Source organism: Lontra canadensis, unplaced genomic scaffold (assembly GCF_010015895.1).
Source record: "Lontra canadensis isolate GAN:19392208 unplaced genomic scaffold, GSC_riverotter_1.0 scaffold9, whole genome shotgun sequence".
NCBI lineage: Eukaryota > Metazoa > Chordata > Mammalia > Carnivora > Mustelidae > Lontra > Lontra canadensis.
In genome coordinates, this window is record NW_022631003.1 from 6451955 (window position 1) to 6469404 (window position 17450).

Sequence of the window (17450 nt, forward strand, 5' to 3'; positions counted from 1 at the left end):
ACATGTATCATAGGGATTTCACTTATATGTGGAATCTGCAAAAACGAAAAAACAAAAAGCAGAAACAGACTCATAAATACAGAGGATGAACTGATGGTTGCCACAGGGGAAGGGGTTGGGGGGGGATAAACAAAGTTGGTGAAGGGGAGCGGGAAGTATAGGCTCCCGGTTCTGGAATGAAGAAGTCATAGTGATAAAAGGTATGCAGAGGAGCTATAGCAACGGTATTATGATAGTGTAGTATGGTGAGAGACGGTAGCCACACTTGTAGTGAGCATAGCATAACAAGCAGATTTGTCACATCACTACCTTGTACTCCTGAAACTATTGTAACATTGTGTGTCAACTAAACTTCAATAAAAGAAAAAGGGGGAAAATTAAAAAATAAAAGATAATGAATAAGGAAAGCCTCACTGAAAATGTGACTTGGAGCAAAGATTAAGGGAGATGAAGAGACCCATATAGTAAACCTTTCAAACAATAGAGTGCCAAATACAAAAGCCCTGAGGAAGTGCCTGGACTGTTAGAGACAAAGCAGGGAGGCCCTAGTGGGTGGAGTGAAGCAAGTATGTCAGGGAAGAACAGAAGAAGCTGGAGAAGTAGAAGGAATGGCCAGATTATGTGGGCGTTGCTGTCATTAGCTTTTATGGTTGACTGACTTCTGACTTCTGTTGTAAAAATGTCATCTGGATGGGGCACCTGGGTTGCTCAGTCAGTTAAGTGTCTGCCTTCAGCTCAGGTCATGATCCCAGAGTCCTGGGATTGAGTCCCACATCAGGCTCCCTGCTCAGCCAGGAGTTTGCTTCTCCCTCTGCCTGCTGCTCCCCCTGTTTGTGCTCTCTCTCATGCTCTCTCTGTGTCAAATAAATAAAAATATTTTTAAAAAAATATATCATCTGGGGCACCTGGGTGGCTCAGTGGGTTAAAGCCTCTGCTTTTGGCTCAGGTGATGGTCCCAGGGTCCTGGGATCGAGCCCCGCATCGGGCTCTCTGCTCAGCGGCGAGCCTGCTTCCCTCTCTCTCTGCCTGCCTCTCTGCCTACTTGTGATCTCTGTCAAAGAGATAAAATCTTAAAAAAAAAAAATATATATATATATATATGTGTATATATATATATATATATATATATATATATAATCTGGCTGTTATATTGAGAATAGACTATGTGGGGGCAGACAAGAAACAGGCACTGGTAGGCCAGGGTAGAAACCCACAGAGATGGGTTGGGAGGCTATTAGGATACTCTGGGAGATCTAGAGACCATTACCAGCAACCCGGGATAGTACTGGAGGGGAATGAACCCATGTTTGCAAAGGAGGTTTTGAGAATCATCAGATGCTAAGTATATTCTGCAGGTGGAGTCCACAGGATTTGCTCATAGACTAGATATGACCTAGAAAGAGAAGAGAAGAAAAAGTTGACTCTAAACTTGGTGCTCTAATCAACTGGAAAGATGAGGTTGGCACAGACTGAAATTGAGGAAGACCTAGAGAGGAGCAGGCTTGGTAAGATCCGGAGGTCAATCTGGATATGCTAGGTTTGACATGACTATAAGGCATTTGTGGAAGTCAGGGTAATGACCCCCCAAAAGGGGCCCTCCAGTTCCTAATCCCTGGAGCCTGTGAATAAGTTTGGTTACATGGCAAGGGGGAATTAAAGTCGTAGAATTAAGGTTGCTAATTAGCCTACCTTACGATAGGGAGGCTATCCTGCACTATCCAGGTGTATGTAATATAATTATAAGTCTTTAAATGTGGGAGAGGGAGACTAAGAAGTCAGTGTCAGAGTAATGCAAGTGAGAAAGACTTGACAGCCATTGCTGGCTTTGAGCATCGAAGGGGCCACAAGCAAAGAAATGCCAGCAATCTCTAAAAACTGGAAAGTCTAAGAAAATTAATTCTCCCCTCGAGCCTTTAGAAGGAATGCAGCCCTGCTGACAACTTGACTTTACCCAGTAAGACCCATTTTGGATTTCTGACCTCCACAACAGTAAGATAATAAATTCATGGTCTTTTAAAATTATTATTAATTATTATTAAGGTTTTATTTATTTGAGAGAGTGTACGCATGACTGGGGGGAGGGGCAGAGGAAGAGGGAGAAGCAGAGTCCTTGCTGAAGAGGGAGCCTGATTCCAGGGACTCGATTCCAGGACTCCAAGATCACGACCTGAGTCAAAGGCAGACACCCAACTGATTGAGCCACCTAGGTACCCCATTAAATTCATGTTGTTTTAAACTCCCCAGTTTGTTGCAGCAGAAATAGAAAAATCTAACATCCAAGTGGAGATACCTTGTAGGCAGCTGGCTATTTATGTCTGGACTTGGGGTAGAGGATGGGGATATAAATTTGGAGTTATCAGAATATTGATGGTACTTAAAACCAGGAGACTGGATGAGATCACCAGGGAACTGAGTAAAATCAAGGAAGAGAAGAGAAAAATCCAAGGACTGAGTTTGGAGGAACTCTGACATTGAGAGATCAGGAAGATAAGAAGGAGCCAGCCAAGAAGACCTGGAAGGGGAAGCTAGTGAGGGAGGACGACAGGCACGTGGGTGTGCTGCCCAGAAGCCAGGTGAAGGAAGTGTTTTGAGAAGACGGGGTGGTGACACATGTCAAATGCAGACAGGTCATGTAAGGAATGGGAATGGATCGTTGAACTGAGCAACATAAAGGTTATCGGTGACCTTGACAAGAGCCACTTGGGCAGAATGGTGTGGGCTAAAACCTTTTGGAATAGGTTTTAAGCAAAAATGGGAAGAATGGAATTGAAGACAGTGAGTACAGACATTTTTTCAAGTGTTTTGCTATAAGAATGAACAGAGATAAGGTGTTAGCTAAAGATGAAAGTGGACTTTCTGGGTGTGAGAGAAGTAACAGCGTTATTTGTATGTTGATGTGAGTGAGCCAGCAGAGAGCACCGGAGAGGCCAGGAAATTGCCTCCAGGTCAAAGGCCTATATGGGGCAGAGATGACCTGTCCCAGCCGAGGTCGTCTTAGATAAGCCCTCCCATAGAACTAGAGCCCTTTAGCCAACCAACAGCTGACCACACCCCGGTGGGTTAGTCCAGCCAAGATCAGAAGAATGGCTCCTCTGAGCCCAAATCAAATTGCTAACCCAGAGAATTGTGTGGTAGTAAGTGGTCGCTGTGTTAGGCTGATAAATTTATTGGTCGTTGCTATACAGAACTAGGTAACTAGTATTGGGTCAAATTAGTTACATGTGTTTGGGGTATAAGGGACCATATAACTTCAAGATCATAACTGATTAATATGGTGTTAGTAAGCAAGAGGTGTTAGTAGTTTTATTGTAATGAGGTTATAAGAAAACTTTTGCTCTTATAGGCCTGCCCAAGTATAATAATGTATATTTTATGTTGAACTTTTCAGTTTCCTTTTTCTCTGGGGAAGGAAGGGGGAATGTAAATCATCTTCAGTGACTTATTTATGACATGAAAATTGATATTCTTTCTCTCGATAAGTGGTTAAAAGAAAAAGAACAAGTAATACTGTCACTGCTTCCTGAATGCCTGTCTAGACAACACCCAGGAACTGCTTTCTCTTGTGGTAATATTCTGTTGTTTCATTTTTTTTACAGTTTGTCTTCATTTCCTTTGTAAAATAATGAGGGAATCACTTGCAACTCAAATTTTTTAAATTTGGAAACATCATTTTTTCATGTTAATTAGCATGATTGTGACAATTATTTCACAATGTATATTATGTCAAAACATCAAATTATGTACCGTAAATATGTACAATTTTATTTGTCACTTATACCTCAATAAAGATGGGGAAAAGGGAAAATAAATTTTGGTTCTTCAAAGTAAATTCATCAAAGGAAGGAAGGAAGGAAGGATCATTTTCCAAAGCTTTAATTGCCCTTAGTTCTGACCCACAAGTAATTGTCTAAACTCATTTTGAGGATATTATAATGGCCTATACCTTTGCAGATCAGGTAAAATGTATACCTGGTTTCCTAGAGGTGTGAGGCAGTAATTTGCTAGCTTAAATCTAAGAAATGTGTTTATCCAAAGGCACAGTAATGTGTTAATTATTGACACATAAAACCATGTGTACATTTTACCTGATCTGCAAAGTTATAATATACTCAAAGTGAGTTTGCACAATTATTTGTGGGTCAGAACTAAGGACAATTATAGCTTTGGAAAATGATCAATTCTTCCTTCCTTCCTTTAATAATATCTATGGATATTAACTAACCACAGAAGTTTTTCAGTCATTTTATGCCGGATCATTATACAATGACCTATCAGGAAGCATTTGAGAGACCAGCTTTGTTAACAGCTTTATATGACAGATGATGGAGAAATCATAGAAACCATGCTATGGGGGCGTTCTTGACTAGAATTATAAGAGCTATTCTGAATTTGACATCCACTGTGGAGTCCAAGCTGTTAGTGGATAATTCTTCCCTACTTTGGTCTCTATGTATTAAGCACATTAAGCATCTCCTTATCTATATAATAGGGAGTCAATCTGCACTTCTATATAAATAATAATTTTACTGAACACATATGCTAGGAACTGTTCTGAGACCTTCTTATACATTACCTCTGAATGGCCGAAGCAGTTGAATTCCATGTTTTAACTTACTTTTACTTATTTACTTATTTATTGAGAGAGAGAGAGAGAGCGAGCACACAGGGGGAGGGGCCAGCAGGAGAGGGAGAGAGAGAATCTTAAGTGGGTTCCACACCCAGCGCAGAGCCCGATGTGGGACTCCCTCTCATGACCCTGAGGTCATGACCTGAGCTGAAATCCAGATTCGGATGCTTAACCAGCTGAGCCCAGGCACCCCACTTAATGTTTTTAAATTCTTAGACCTAAAAACATTCTTCAGAGATCTTCAAAGAACATTTTATCATGAACTGAAGAGCAAATGTATGAATTTAAAAAGTATTGAAAGAGTACCAAGCCCTATGAATGTGATTCCTTTAAAGCAATCAGTGGATTCATAGGAAGATTCATAGGAAGTAGGTAAGTATGATGGAAAGAAAGCATGAAAGAAGGGAAATTTTGGTAACAGTAACATGTAATCTTGAAATACTAGAGCTGGAAATCATAGTGGGACCCCTACTACATCCAATAAGGTCGTTTTTCTCCCTTTTTAAAGTTCTGGCTTGAGTGAAGCTGATTTTAAAACCAGGTAGCTAAGAAAATGCTGGTACTAAATTGTGTCTTTTCTTATGAAATATATGTTGCCAAACAAAGTGCAAAATGTCTAGAAATGGTGAAAGAGACATTGCTCATATGCCCTAGGAGAGGGGAGGACTTTGGGATGAAAAATTGTCTTAGTGATCTATTGCTGCATAACAAATTACCCTAAAACTTAGCAACTTTTTTTAAAGATTTTATTTTATCTATTTGACACAGAGAGAGATATCACAAGTAGGCAGAGAGGCAGGCAGAGAGAGAGGGGGAAGCAGGCTCCCTGCTGAGCAGAGAGCCAGATGCAGGGCTGGATCCCAGCATCCTGAGATCATGACCTGGGCTGAAGGCAGAGGCTTCACCCACTGAGCCACCCAGGTGCCCCAAACTTACCAACTTTAAACAACAACAGTGCAGAGTCCAGGAGCAGCTGAGCCAAGGGTTCTGGTTCATGAGGTTGCAGGCAATCTGTCAGCAGGGATGGCTGTCTTCTGAAAGCTTGAATGAAGCTTTGAGGAGAATCCACTTGCAGATGTGTTCACATGGCTGTTGGCAGAAGGTTTCAATTCCTCACCTTTTATTTATTTATTTATTTTTAAGATTTTTAATTTATTTATTTGACAGACAGAAATCACAAGTAGGCAGAGAGGCAGGTGGGCGGGGTGGGGGGAAGGCAGGCTCCCTGCTGAGCAGAGAGCCTGATTCAGGGCTTGATCCCAGGACGGTGGGATCATGACCTGAGCCGAAGGCAAAGGCTTTAAATCCACTGAGCCACCCAGGCGCCCCTCACCTTTTATTTTTATAGCCTAATCTAGGAAGTGACATGTCACTAGTTCTGCTGTATGCTAATGGTCAAACAGAACAACTCTAGCATGATGTGGGAGGGAACTACACAAGGGTATAGATCTCAGGAGTGGGGACTGTTGGAGGCTGTCTTGGAGATGGCTTTGTTTATGGTTTATTCACTTATAAAAAGTCATTTAGCCCCGCCAGTTAACGGACTGGCATCTGTGAATATATACCTATATCCTTTTTTAAAAAAAGATTTTTATTTATTTATTTCAGAGAGAGGCAGAGAGAGAATATGAGCACGTGGAGGGGCAGAGGCAGAGGGAGAAGCAGACTCCCCACTGAGCAGGGAGCCCAATGCAGGGCTTGATTTCAGAACCCTGAGACCATGACCTGAGCTGAAGGCAGACACCCAACCGACTGAGCCACCCAGGCATCCCAGTAAATTAGTTTTAAAAAAGAGTTGGCATTAGGCCCAAGATCTGCATGACACCATGAAAAATGGGTTCTTCCCAAGGACAGGGGATGCTGCAATTTCTTCTTCCAGCATTATGGTTATTATGGCTTCTTCAGTCAAATGTTTGGTTCCAGCAACCACACCATGAACTTGTAAGGAAGCTCACTGTGTAGGAGATAAATGGCTTCTCAGCAGTAGCTCCCCAAATCAAACAGATTTTGGATGGAAAAGTTCTCTTTGGTTGATTTATGGAAACCCCATCCTGTCTAATAATGAAACTCCCATGGATTTGCTCTCTGACCGACTGACCTCTAAACATTGGCTCCCAACACCTATCATTCAGGCGTGGGTGGTACATCCTATGTGTATTCCATTTGTTCATAGGCACCTGTGCTGCCTCTCCCAGTAACCAGCCAACTAGAGGGGGAGATGGAGCCCGAGATAAACATTCTGGTTTAATATTTTCTGCATAATACCTAGCAGAGCATCACAAACAAGAAGGCACATAAGTGTTCTTTGAGAAAGCTCAAAACTGCTGCTAGTGCGGTTTCCAGGGGCTGGACTTGTTTCTTCTTTTCCTTGATAATACTGAATGTAGGCATTTATTTAAAAAAAAAAAAAAAACATTCCTTAGCATGAGAAAGTAACCTAGAAGCAAAAGGAAGATATGATTGACACAAAAGATCTGAGAGTACCATGGTGAAAGGGAATAGACTTTGGAATTAGATATTTATTTACCCATCCATTCTTTCAACAAATACTTCTCAAAAACTGTACACATACTAGTGTAGTGAATTGACAAAAATCCTATCTTGGAACTTGCATTCTAGTAACTAAAATGTGTGGTGTCAGAGAGTGATAAGTGCTATGGAGAAAAATAAAGTGGGGAAGAGGTGAGGGACAGCCATGAGTGAAGGTATAGGTCTAACACAAGGGGGAGGGAAATCCTCACTGATAGGGTGACATTTGAACAAGTAATGTGGAGGAGGTGAGGAAGGGAGACATGTGGATATGGGGGAAGAGCATTGAGGCAGAGGCAACAATTAGGACAAAGGTCCTAAAAAGGGTCTGGCAAGCAGGCCTGTGTGGCTAGAGAGGAGACTGAAGTTTAAACCTTGGCCTGCTTCAGAAGTCACCTAGCCTCCTTGAGCCTCAGTGTTCCCTTTCCCCTGCCCCCCAAAAAAGTAGAGATGAGAATGCCTAGACAGTTTGCAGGACTGTTGGGAAGACCAGATGAAGTAGTATATGTAGAGAACCTAGCACAGTGCCACATGTCCAGACAAGAGGTTTACTTAAAATATGAGGAATGTTTCCCAGCACTAATGCTGCTTCTGTTTCTTCTTCCTGGAAAAATGAAGGGAATAGAAGTACCTGGCTGGTTTGTCATGAGGAGTGAAGGGTGGTAAGATGTGCCACCCCAAATCTTTGGCGTAAGAATTATTTTGAGAAAGAGAAGACAAAGAAGAAGCTCGGAAAACAGATTAGAAGTTACCCTTTTGTAAGGGAACTTTACATTTATAAGGAAACCTCCATTTTTAAGGGGGTCTCCCTCTCTGCCCCAGGGGGAGAAGAATGACTAAATCAGAATAAACTCAACCCATCAAAGGAGAAGGCACAGGACTTAAGTCTGCATAGCAAAACTTATTCTTGTTTACCATACTTTTCCTGCTCATCTCCCTATAACTGACTTCCCTCATACCCTTCTCTCTTTTGTCTTTAGCTGAAAATAATATTTAAGCCCAAACTCTAAACTACCTCTGAGAGTTACTGTCCCCCATTCATATATGAAGTATACATGTTAATAAATTTCTGTCTGTATTTCTTTTGTTAATCTGTTTTTTGTTACAGAGTTCCCAGCAGAGAACTTAGAAGAGTAGAGGGTAAATTATTTTTCCTCCCCTACAGGAGTAAATGCAATAATACATAAAATATTTAGCTTAGAGGTAGACATGTGGTAGACCCATATCCAATGGCAGTTCTCATTATTATCGCATGCTTCAATAAGGCATTTTTTAGGATGGGCATAGAAGAAATTGGAAGAGCAACTTCATGCCACTAACCAGCAGCACTAGGCAGAAAACAGGAACTAGGTTCAGGGCCCAAGAGAACCAGGAAATATAAGAGCCATTGATCTGATAATAAGGGCAAAATGATGATGAAGTCCTTCAAAGTTTTACTGATGCCCAAGGCAGGCTTTGTGGGTAATGTGATTTATTTGAAGGGGCTAGAGTGGGAGAGACAGCAAAGCAGGGGCAAAAACTAGGTGAACTTGAGGCTTCAATATAAGGCAGAAAATATACCTAATAGGCATCATAAAGTCAAGTGAGTAAAATCGGCATAAACGGACTTGGCCACAAATGGACATGACTTGAGATATCCACATGTATGGAAACCCATATCTGCTAGGTAGGAGTACAGTGGGGAACTTTTGGATGAGAATAAAAGTAGAGAGAAAGCAAAAATGATATAGATGTGGGAGGATACCAAAGACAGTTCCATCAGAAGGAGGAACTAGAAATTATATTCCTGAATGAGATAATAAATGCTGGCCAAGCTATCTAGACAATTTCTAGATCCCAGGTTCTATTAAGAACAATGCACCAAATAACTTCTTGAAAGTCTGAGTATTTTGGTGGTTAACTTAAGGGATTATGAAGGTGACTAAATCTAGTGTCAGATGTGTTAGGTAAATTTGGATAAATTAACCTCTCTTAGCCCCAATTCTTTAACAAGTAAAATGAGGATGGTAAATAAAGTTCTCTTGAGGACAGTATATGAAAAGTCTTTTGAAGATGGTTAAACATTTCCTTAGGATTTTATCTTTCACTTAATACAGAAATTAAAAAAAGAGTTGCTATTTTGGTTTTAATTTTGACCAACAAGGAAGAAACTGTGAGCTGAGCTGGGAACTTAGAAGAAAGGGGAGAAAAAAACAGTTATCTACATTAGGGCTGTGGATAGAGAGAGTGGCACTCAAGGCATTAAGCCTTAGATCAGAATGTTCCATTCCTCCAAGAGTTTCCCAAAGCACAACTTGAGAAGAATTTTTTTTTCCCTTTTTCAACCAGACCACCCAGACTGCCACACACTTCACACTTCTTTGAAATGTTCCCTTTCCCTTTGTCTTTCTGTTTGACATTTTTGTGCAAACACTAATCATTTTCTCCCCCTAAGTGGTGGAAAAAGTGCTGAAGTTAGAGTCAGGAGCACTCAAGGTCTTTCATTTCACACCCAAGTACATAACTGTTGCCTCTTTTCTCCATCCCTCCTTTATTTCTTCCTCTTTCCCTTCTCTCTCTCCCTTTCTTGTTCCAAACTCAAATTCCAAATGTATGGATTGAAAGTGTGAGGATGGCGAGAACTCAAGTTTAGTGGGTAGGGCCAGGGTCAGGGCAGGGTGCAAGAGCTGGTGGCAGCCTTTGCAATCTCTCTGTCACTTACCACTCCCCTCTTGGAGCAAATGCTGTATGTATTCCTGCCTTCACCCCCCAACAACAGTATCTTGATTGTGTTCAGGGCTGCAGTGTGCCCAGCCCTAGGTAATGAATCCATACAACAAATCGTTGCAAACCTGCTCGGCTTCCCCAGCGTCCCTTGCTGCTAGAGGTGGGGTGGTAGATTTCACTCTGGACTTTCTTTCCTGGACATAAAGTCCCTGAAGTTAAGCATGGCTATAGGACTTGCTTTTGCAAATGAAATAGGAATGGAAATTTTACCTGTCACTTCTGGATGGAGGCATGTAAAAGCCAATGCACAATACACCACACTCTCTTTCCCTGCTGCCACCTTGGCCCTACCCTACTGTTCCACTTATCGATTGCTGCATAACAAATCACCCCCAAAACTTAGGGGCTTAAAGCAACCACTATCTCATGCTTCTATGAATTGACTGGGATCAGCTAAGAGGTTCTTCTGCTGGTCTTTCTGGAGGTTTTTCATGTTGGTAAAATCAGGTCATGGTCAGGGCTACAGTATCCAATGGCTCGCTCACATGTCTGGCATCTTGGAAAGGAGGTCTGGAAGGCTGAGCTTGGCTGGGTCTCCCTCTTTCTCTATATTATCCCAGGGCTTGTCAGTCTCTATCTGAGCTTTTCATGTGGTTTCTCTATGTGATCTTTCTAGACCTAGTGAAGAGTAGATGAATATGCCACCCCAAAATATGCCACTTTGGTGTAAGAATTATTTTGAAAGGCAACTGAGAAGAGTAGTTGCAAGACAAACTCTCTTCTTTCCCCCTATTTGTCCAAAAACAGGACATAAATTCATAAAGGTGTCCCCCTTCCCCTCTCTACCAGGAAGGACAGAAGTTAATCACCAGAGACAAGTCTAGACCCTTATCAGGCCATGGACCACACCAGAGCAAATCTTGCTCTAGCTAGCCCTTATCTAATGTTTTTCCCATATAATTTACCTCCCCCAGCCTGCTGTCCTAGAAACAAAAACTCTTTCCTTTGTCTTGTCATTTCTCTAAAAATTTATTGTTCCTCTGCTAAGATACTATGTAAGCCAAAGTTCTAATCACCTCTTTGAGTGACTCATTGCTGAATGATTTTGTGTGTGTGTGTATTGCATATGTTAATAAACTTCTGTTTGCTTTTCTTGTGTTAATCTAACTTTTGTCAGATAAGGTGGTTCTAACTGAGATAAGGTTCCTAGGAGGATTTTCCTTATCTATGATAGCTGTGTAGTGACACGGACTTTTGAAAAGCATAAACTGCCAGGCTTTTAAAGACTTAGGTTCAGAATCAGCAGAGCACAGCTATCACCACATTCTCTTGGTTCAAGCAATGACAAGGCCAAACCAAATGCAAAATGGTGGGAAATAAATACCACTTCTCTGTATAGGAAGTAACCAACAATTGGCAGCCACTTTTAATCTACCATATTAGCATTGACCATTGGAAAACTTGATCCGTGGGGCACCTGGGTGGCTCAGTCTGTCAAGTCTCTGCCTTCGGTGGGATCATGGTCCCAGAGTCCTGGGATCAAGTCCTGTGACAGGCTCCTGGCTCAGTGGGGAGCCTGGTTCCCCCTCTCCCGTGTGCTCATGCTCTCTCTCTCTCTTAAATAAATAAAATCTTAAAAAAAAAAAAAAAAAAGAAAAAGAAAATTCGATCTCCTTCACATAGAGCTGGAAGTGCTCAGATTTGGGAATGGAGTTAGGGAAGATATCGTCCTAGTTGTAACCTGTCAGCTCTCACCCCAAATTCCTGTTCCCAGATTCTTCTCAGTTGCCTCTGGTCATTTTATCACCAAACCTCCATTTCTTTTTGGCTTATTTCTTCCCGGAATAGGACCATAGCTGCACTTCCATTCTCTAAGGTAGTGATATGACAAGGGCGAAAATGGGAGCAGATGGAGAGGAAATCAGACATCAGACACCCCTATTACTACTGTCTGCAGCCTCTACCCCCCTAGGGAGTGTCTTACTGGTAGCCATCCCTCTCTCTCAGGCCTGCTTTCCTGCCAAGTTTTTGAGGAGAGCCCTACCTCTCTAGTTTTTCCTTCTCCAGGTTCCTCTCTTACACAAGTTCTACTTTTTGTATCTATCCAGGTAAGATAGAAAAACCTCCTTAGCCTAGTGAGAAACACTTTGACTTTATCATGCTGAGCCTTATCTCAACCTCCCCACTCCACGGGATTGGCCCTGTGCTTTGTCTCCCACACCTAAAATGCTCCATCAGTGTGTGAAGTGGAAGTAACAAGGATATATCTTGTGCTTTTTTTTTTTTTTTTAAAGATTTTATTTATTTATTCGACAGAGAGATATCACAAGTAGACAGAGAGGCAGGCAGAGAGAGAGAGAGAGAGAGAGAGAGGGAAGCAGGCTCCCTGCTGAGCAGAGAGCCCGACGCGGGACTCGATCCCAGGACCCCGAGATCATGACCTGAGCCGAAGGCAGCGGCCTAACCCACTGAGCCACCCAGGCGCCCTTGTGCTTTTTTTTTCTTATTAATGACTTACAGTTTTTTAAAAAAATGATTATTTATTTATTTATTTCACAGACAGAGATCACAAGCAGGCGGAGAGGTAGAGGGGGAAGCAGGCTCCCCGCCGAGCAGAGAGCCCGACGTGGGGCGTAATCCCAGGACCCCGGGATCACGACCCAAGCCGACGGCAGAGGCTTTAACCACCCAGGCGCCCCTAATGACTTACACTTTTATCTTTTATAATTTTATGCATGGCCAATGCTCTGTTCTGCCAGAGCTGACTGCTGGCTTTGGGGAGGATTAGGATTGTAGCAGTAGGAATGCAAAGACGGCCGAAAATCCATACCCCACTTTTGACTTCCAGAGCAGTTGGGAGATTAAATAGCAGTCTTAAAAGACAGTCTTTTTTAAGAGATGAGGTGATTTTCAAAATTTCCTGAGCCATCATTAACATATCAAGAACAAAATCTGGTGAGCTAAAATGGAAGTAATATTCCAGAGAGAGATAACTCAGTAAAACTAGTCCCTGCTACAAGAGTATAGGGGGATTGGGAAGTGAATGTGTGGACAGCCCACCTCCTGCCCTGAGGAATTATGGGAAGGAGAAGGGAGACACAGGTCACAACAGGTAGTGAGGCTGGGAGAACCTTGTGTCGTTCCTATCTTCTCTAAGGAAGGAGGGAGGTCATCAGATCAATAAGAGGTGGGCAGACAGCATAGGGACCTTTGTTTTTCCTTGTTTATGGCATTATCACAATTATAATAAAATAATACATTTGTATAACATTATGTTTCTGTTGCACTTGTCCGTAAACTCTGCAGAAGCTGTCTTGTTATCAAAAAAGAGAGGAAGGTGTGCAAAGAGACGTCTGAGGTAGAGCTCCTGACTCCTTAGGGTTTGTATGGCATTTGAGGAATCTAGAAGTTCTCAAATCCTCTGAGGGGCTGCTGAAAACAGAGGAGATTCAGGTTGAGAAACTGGCTACAAGAAATCACTATGCAGGGGTGAGGCCAAGAAGCCTTGTTGCTGGAAACTCGAGGTGGGCTGGGAAATATCTGGGATTAGTGGCTGGACTTCCATTGGGTGCACAGCAACCAGCAAGTGGAGGGGGAGGGGAGCTAGGGCTGAGTACCCAGGGTGACCCTAACCAAACTCAGAGAACAGACCGAGATGAGTGCCTCAGTTGCGGACTTTAGCAGCTCCCACCTTCAGGATACTCTGAAGGAGACCAGACCCAGCCCCCCTTAGTGGGCACCAGCCTGTACATACCTGAGGACAGGACCAGGTGGCCTGCAATAGAGACACCAGAAGGACAGGCACCAGGCCAGCCCCAGCCCTGTCTCCCTGGTGTCAGCGAGATGCAACCTTCCTCTACACCCAGGTGCCACGTTTAGGAAGGGAAGGGAAAGGAGAAATCCAGCTCCCACAGGAAGTTTAACGTTCAATCAATAGAATGTTTCATCAACACAGAGTATTTTAAAGGAAGTGGGGCATTCTTTAGAAAAGTTCATCTGGGGGCGCCTGGGTGGCTCAGTTGGTTGAGCAACTGCCTTCGGCTCAGGTCGTGATCCCAGAGTCCTGGGATCGAGTCCCACATCGGGCTCCCTGCTCCATGGGGAGTCTGCTTCTCCCTCTGACCTTCTCCTCTCTCATGCTCTCTCTCACTGTCTCTCTGTCAAATAAATAAATAAAATCTTTAAAAAAAAAAAAAAAAGAAAAATTCATCTGTTCTTCCCACCACCCCACCCCACCCTGCCCAAACTGGCCGCTACCCAGTGGGATGGGACTCCTGAGGACGAGGTCTGTTACGGAAAATGGAAAGTATGTGGTCTTTGTACATTTCAGTTTTAGTTTGTGTTCCATTTGCAACTTCATTCTTTGTACATTCCTTAACAATGAGCAGGTTTCCTACCGAAATGAATTCTGCAGTGCCCCAGGATCCAGAAACAGCTGCATTAATTTTTACAGCGAAAGTATTACTTGCCATTTCAGCAGAAACTGTTATCCCTTCTAAGATCCCCTTGTCTCTCATGCTTTGTGTAGAAAGATCCAGAACTGAGAAAACAGGAAACTGAGATTACTAAGCAAATTTCTAGCACCTACCCTCTAAAGAACTTGACTCCTGGTCGCTCCAGTCACCTTTCCATGAGTTTGCTCCTTGTCTGAAGGAAGCTGTCCGAAGCTGTCACCGATCATGCTGAGGAGAGCAGCCCAGGTGTGTCGGGAGCCGCATCCCAGCTGCCCCAATTCTGTAATCTTTTCTAGGTTCCCATCTGTCTCAGCCTGAGGTAACTGTTGTGCTGAATCACACACCAAAGAATTTAAATTCCTCTTCTTAGTTCAACAGAAATAAAGTTGGAATTATTCAAGAGATATTTTCAGCAAGCAATTAAGAAATAATAAAAAATATCAAAGTATAGGATAATAAAAAACATCAAAGATAGGATCAAAAAACAAGGATTTTGGGGGGTACAGATTTATTATAGTAAATGGAAAACAAAAAAACAAACAAACAAAAACAAACCTGCCTCTGTAGGGAGAGCCTCAGATGCATAGCTTTCTGGCGTTCAATCACAGCTTTGTTTTCTTCTTCTTCTACCTGCCAGTGGACTCTTGTCCCAGATTCAGAAAGACCTCCTGCAGTTCCCTTCTTTCTTTGAGTATTGTTTTTCAGTTTGGCAAAGTCTGGAGATAATTTTGGTTGTCACAACTGAAGGAGGGCGGTGCTTGTGGCATGGAGCAGGTGGAGGCCCAAGTTGGGTTAAACAGCCTACAGCACAGGACCGCCCTCCCCAGCAAAGAACCATCGTGCCCGGAATGGCAACCGTGTTGTGGTTGAGAAACCTTGCTGGAAGCAGAGACAGGCGGAACGACCCCACTTCGAGAAGCCTTTCCAATGGGACAAGTAACTGCTGTGGTCAAAGGACAGTTCTCTTAGGGGAAGAGGAACAATCATAATTCTGTGTTAATTCATTAATCCATCTGTTTGCATATCAAATATTTTTTAGTATCTACCCAAAATGGCACTGTTAAGCACTAACAAGATGGGCAGCTTCTGCTCTTGTAGAGCTATGGACAAGTCCAAAGGAAAGTCATTAAACATAAAATTATACAGCTGTAATTGTGATCATGCCACAAACAAACTATATGGGCTGATATAAGAACATATTGTGAAGGGAAAACTGCCTGTCTAGAATCAGTAGATCTTACCATTTTTTAAATGAAGCTCATGGATGGCCAATTAACACAGCTGCTTTCGGGCTGTAACAATGAATAAGGAAGAAGAACATGTTGGTGGTGGGAGGTATTGTGTCCTGTCTTATGCGTAATGAGTCTGAGATGCATGTGGCAGGATATTCAGGTGGAAAGCAGTTTAAAATGCTTCCTGGTTTTGTATGATTTTATAGGCATGTTGAAATTAAGAGGAAGTGGGTAGGCGTGTATCAGTACAATGGGCCCCATCCCTAGGGTCTAGGTTCTCCTGTGTCCATATTTAGAAATTTTTTTTTTCTTAGAAAAATGTTCATTGTAGAAAATTTTCCTGGGTTTCTGCCTATTTAAAATATGACCCCCCTCCTTTACAGTTTTTAGTTCCTTTCCATAATCACTCCCTACCGCCAAGACTGATTAAAGAGAAGGCAGCCATGTGGATATGTGGGGAGCCTGTCTATGAAGAGGGGCTGAAATGTTACATTGTTGAAAGAAATATTTGACAAACTGAGCCAACCTTCTGCTCCCACTCCGTTGCTTTGCTCAAGATTCTTGCCAGACTGCCCTTGGAGGAAACTGAACCTATGAGCTACACTGCTTTTCACTGTGGTTGGGTATAAAGTTTGGGAGTTCTAGTAGGCTGAAAATGCTTCCCTCAAAGATATCCAGATCCTAGTCCCTGGAACCTATGAACGTTACCTTCTATGGCCAAAAAAAGGATCTTTGCAGATGTGATTAAATGAAAGGTTTTGAGATGGGGAATTATCCTGGATTATCTGGGAGGGCCACAAAGGCCATCACCTGTTTTCCCATGAGGGGAAGGCAGAGGGAGTTTTGACATAGACAGAAAAGGGGCAGGCAGAGAGAAAAGGGGGAGGTCACGTGACCACAGAAGCAGAGGATGCAGGGATGGGACCGTAAGTTAAGGAAGACTGCAGTGACCAGAGCTCAAAGAGGCAAAGAACAGCTTCTCCCCTGGTACCTCTGGAGGCTCCCCCTAGAGCCTCCAGAGGGACCACAGCCCTGGTGACACCTGTGATATTTGTTTCAGAATTCTGGCCTCTAGAATTGGGAGAAAATACATTTCTATTGTTTTAAATCAGCAAGTTTGTGGTAATTCGGTACAGCAGCCATAGGAAACTAGGGACGAATCTGGACAAAGGAAGAGAGGACAAATTGTCTAGATCAGAGCCTGACTATTTGTCTCAGATTTTTTAGAAGGTTTCTGGCTTCCTTTTCCTTCTCAACCCCAAATATTTCTTTCTGAATCCAAGTAAACCTTCCTCTCTCACCTTGACACTTGCATTTTAAAGCTCCACTGTTCTCTACAAACTGATTTTGATTTTCTAGTATAAAATCCCATTTTGATTGTTTTGCCTCCTTCCCCCCCGCCGCAGCTTATATTCCCTGCCTCCAAATATTCATTTATTGTTTTGATGCTCCCCTCCCAACTCCCCTCCTATTGGCCTTGATCTTAAAATAAAAGTTACTTACAATAAACAGCCTCTTCTCTCTTTTCTTGTTATTTCCTCCACTCAGCAGTACAGAGCTGTCGGGCTGCTTGCCCCCAAGTGTTTGAAGCCACCCACACACACTCTGAAGCACAGTCCCCAGCCGCTGACGACTCAACACTGTCAAATGACAGTCACAACGCCTTCATCATTAGTTTGTGAAACACACTATGCAAATGGGGCTGCAGGGTGTAAGAAGAAGAGGAAAATGTACTTCACGACAGCAATATCTTAACTCTGAGAAACAGGAGACAAATTGGGCCAGGTGATTATTTTAAAAGAACCAGTGGCTGAGAGTGAGAACTAAAAGCAAATCTCTATCAGAGAATTTGAAAAACCCAAACAAGCCATGTCAAGCCTTCTTGCATGAAGACCTCCTAGT

At 42.8% G+C, this 17450-nt stretch overlaps 1 protein-coding gene and 1 long non-coding RNA gene across 2 annotated transcripts in view; one reads left to right on the forward strand and one right to left on the reverse strand.

Moving 5' to 3' along the window:
- Positions 1 to 17450, forward strand: part of LOC116866372 — a 103498-nt gene that overhangs the window by 59105 nt on the left and 26943 nt on the right. The gene's annotated exons all lie outside the window — the stretch shown is intronic.
- LOC116866088 lies at positions 1150 to 17120 on the reverse strand. Its single transcript, XR_004382326.1, has 3 exons — positions 17052 to 17120; positions 5564 to 5716; positions 1150 to 1393 (listed from the first exon to the last, which is right to left on the reverse strand). It is a non-coding gene; the product is annotated as an uncharacterized LOC116866088 (long non-coding RNA).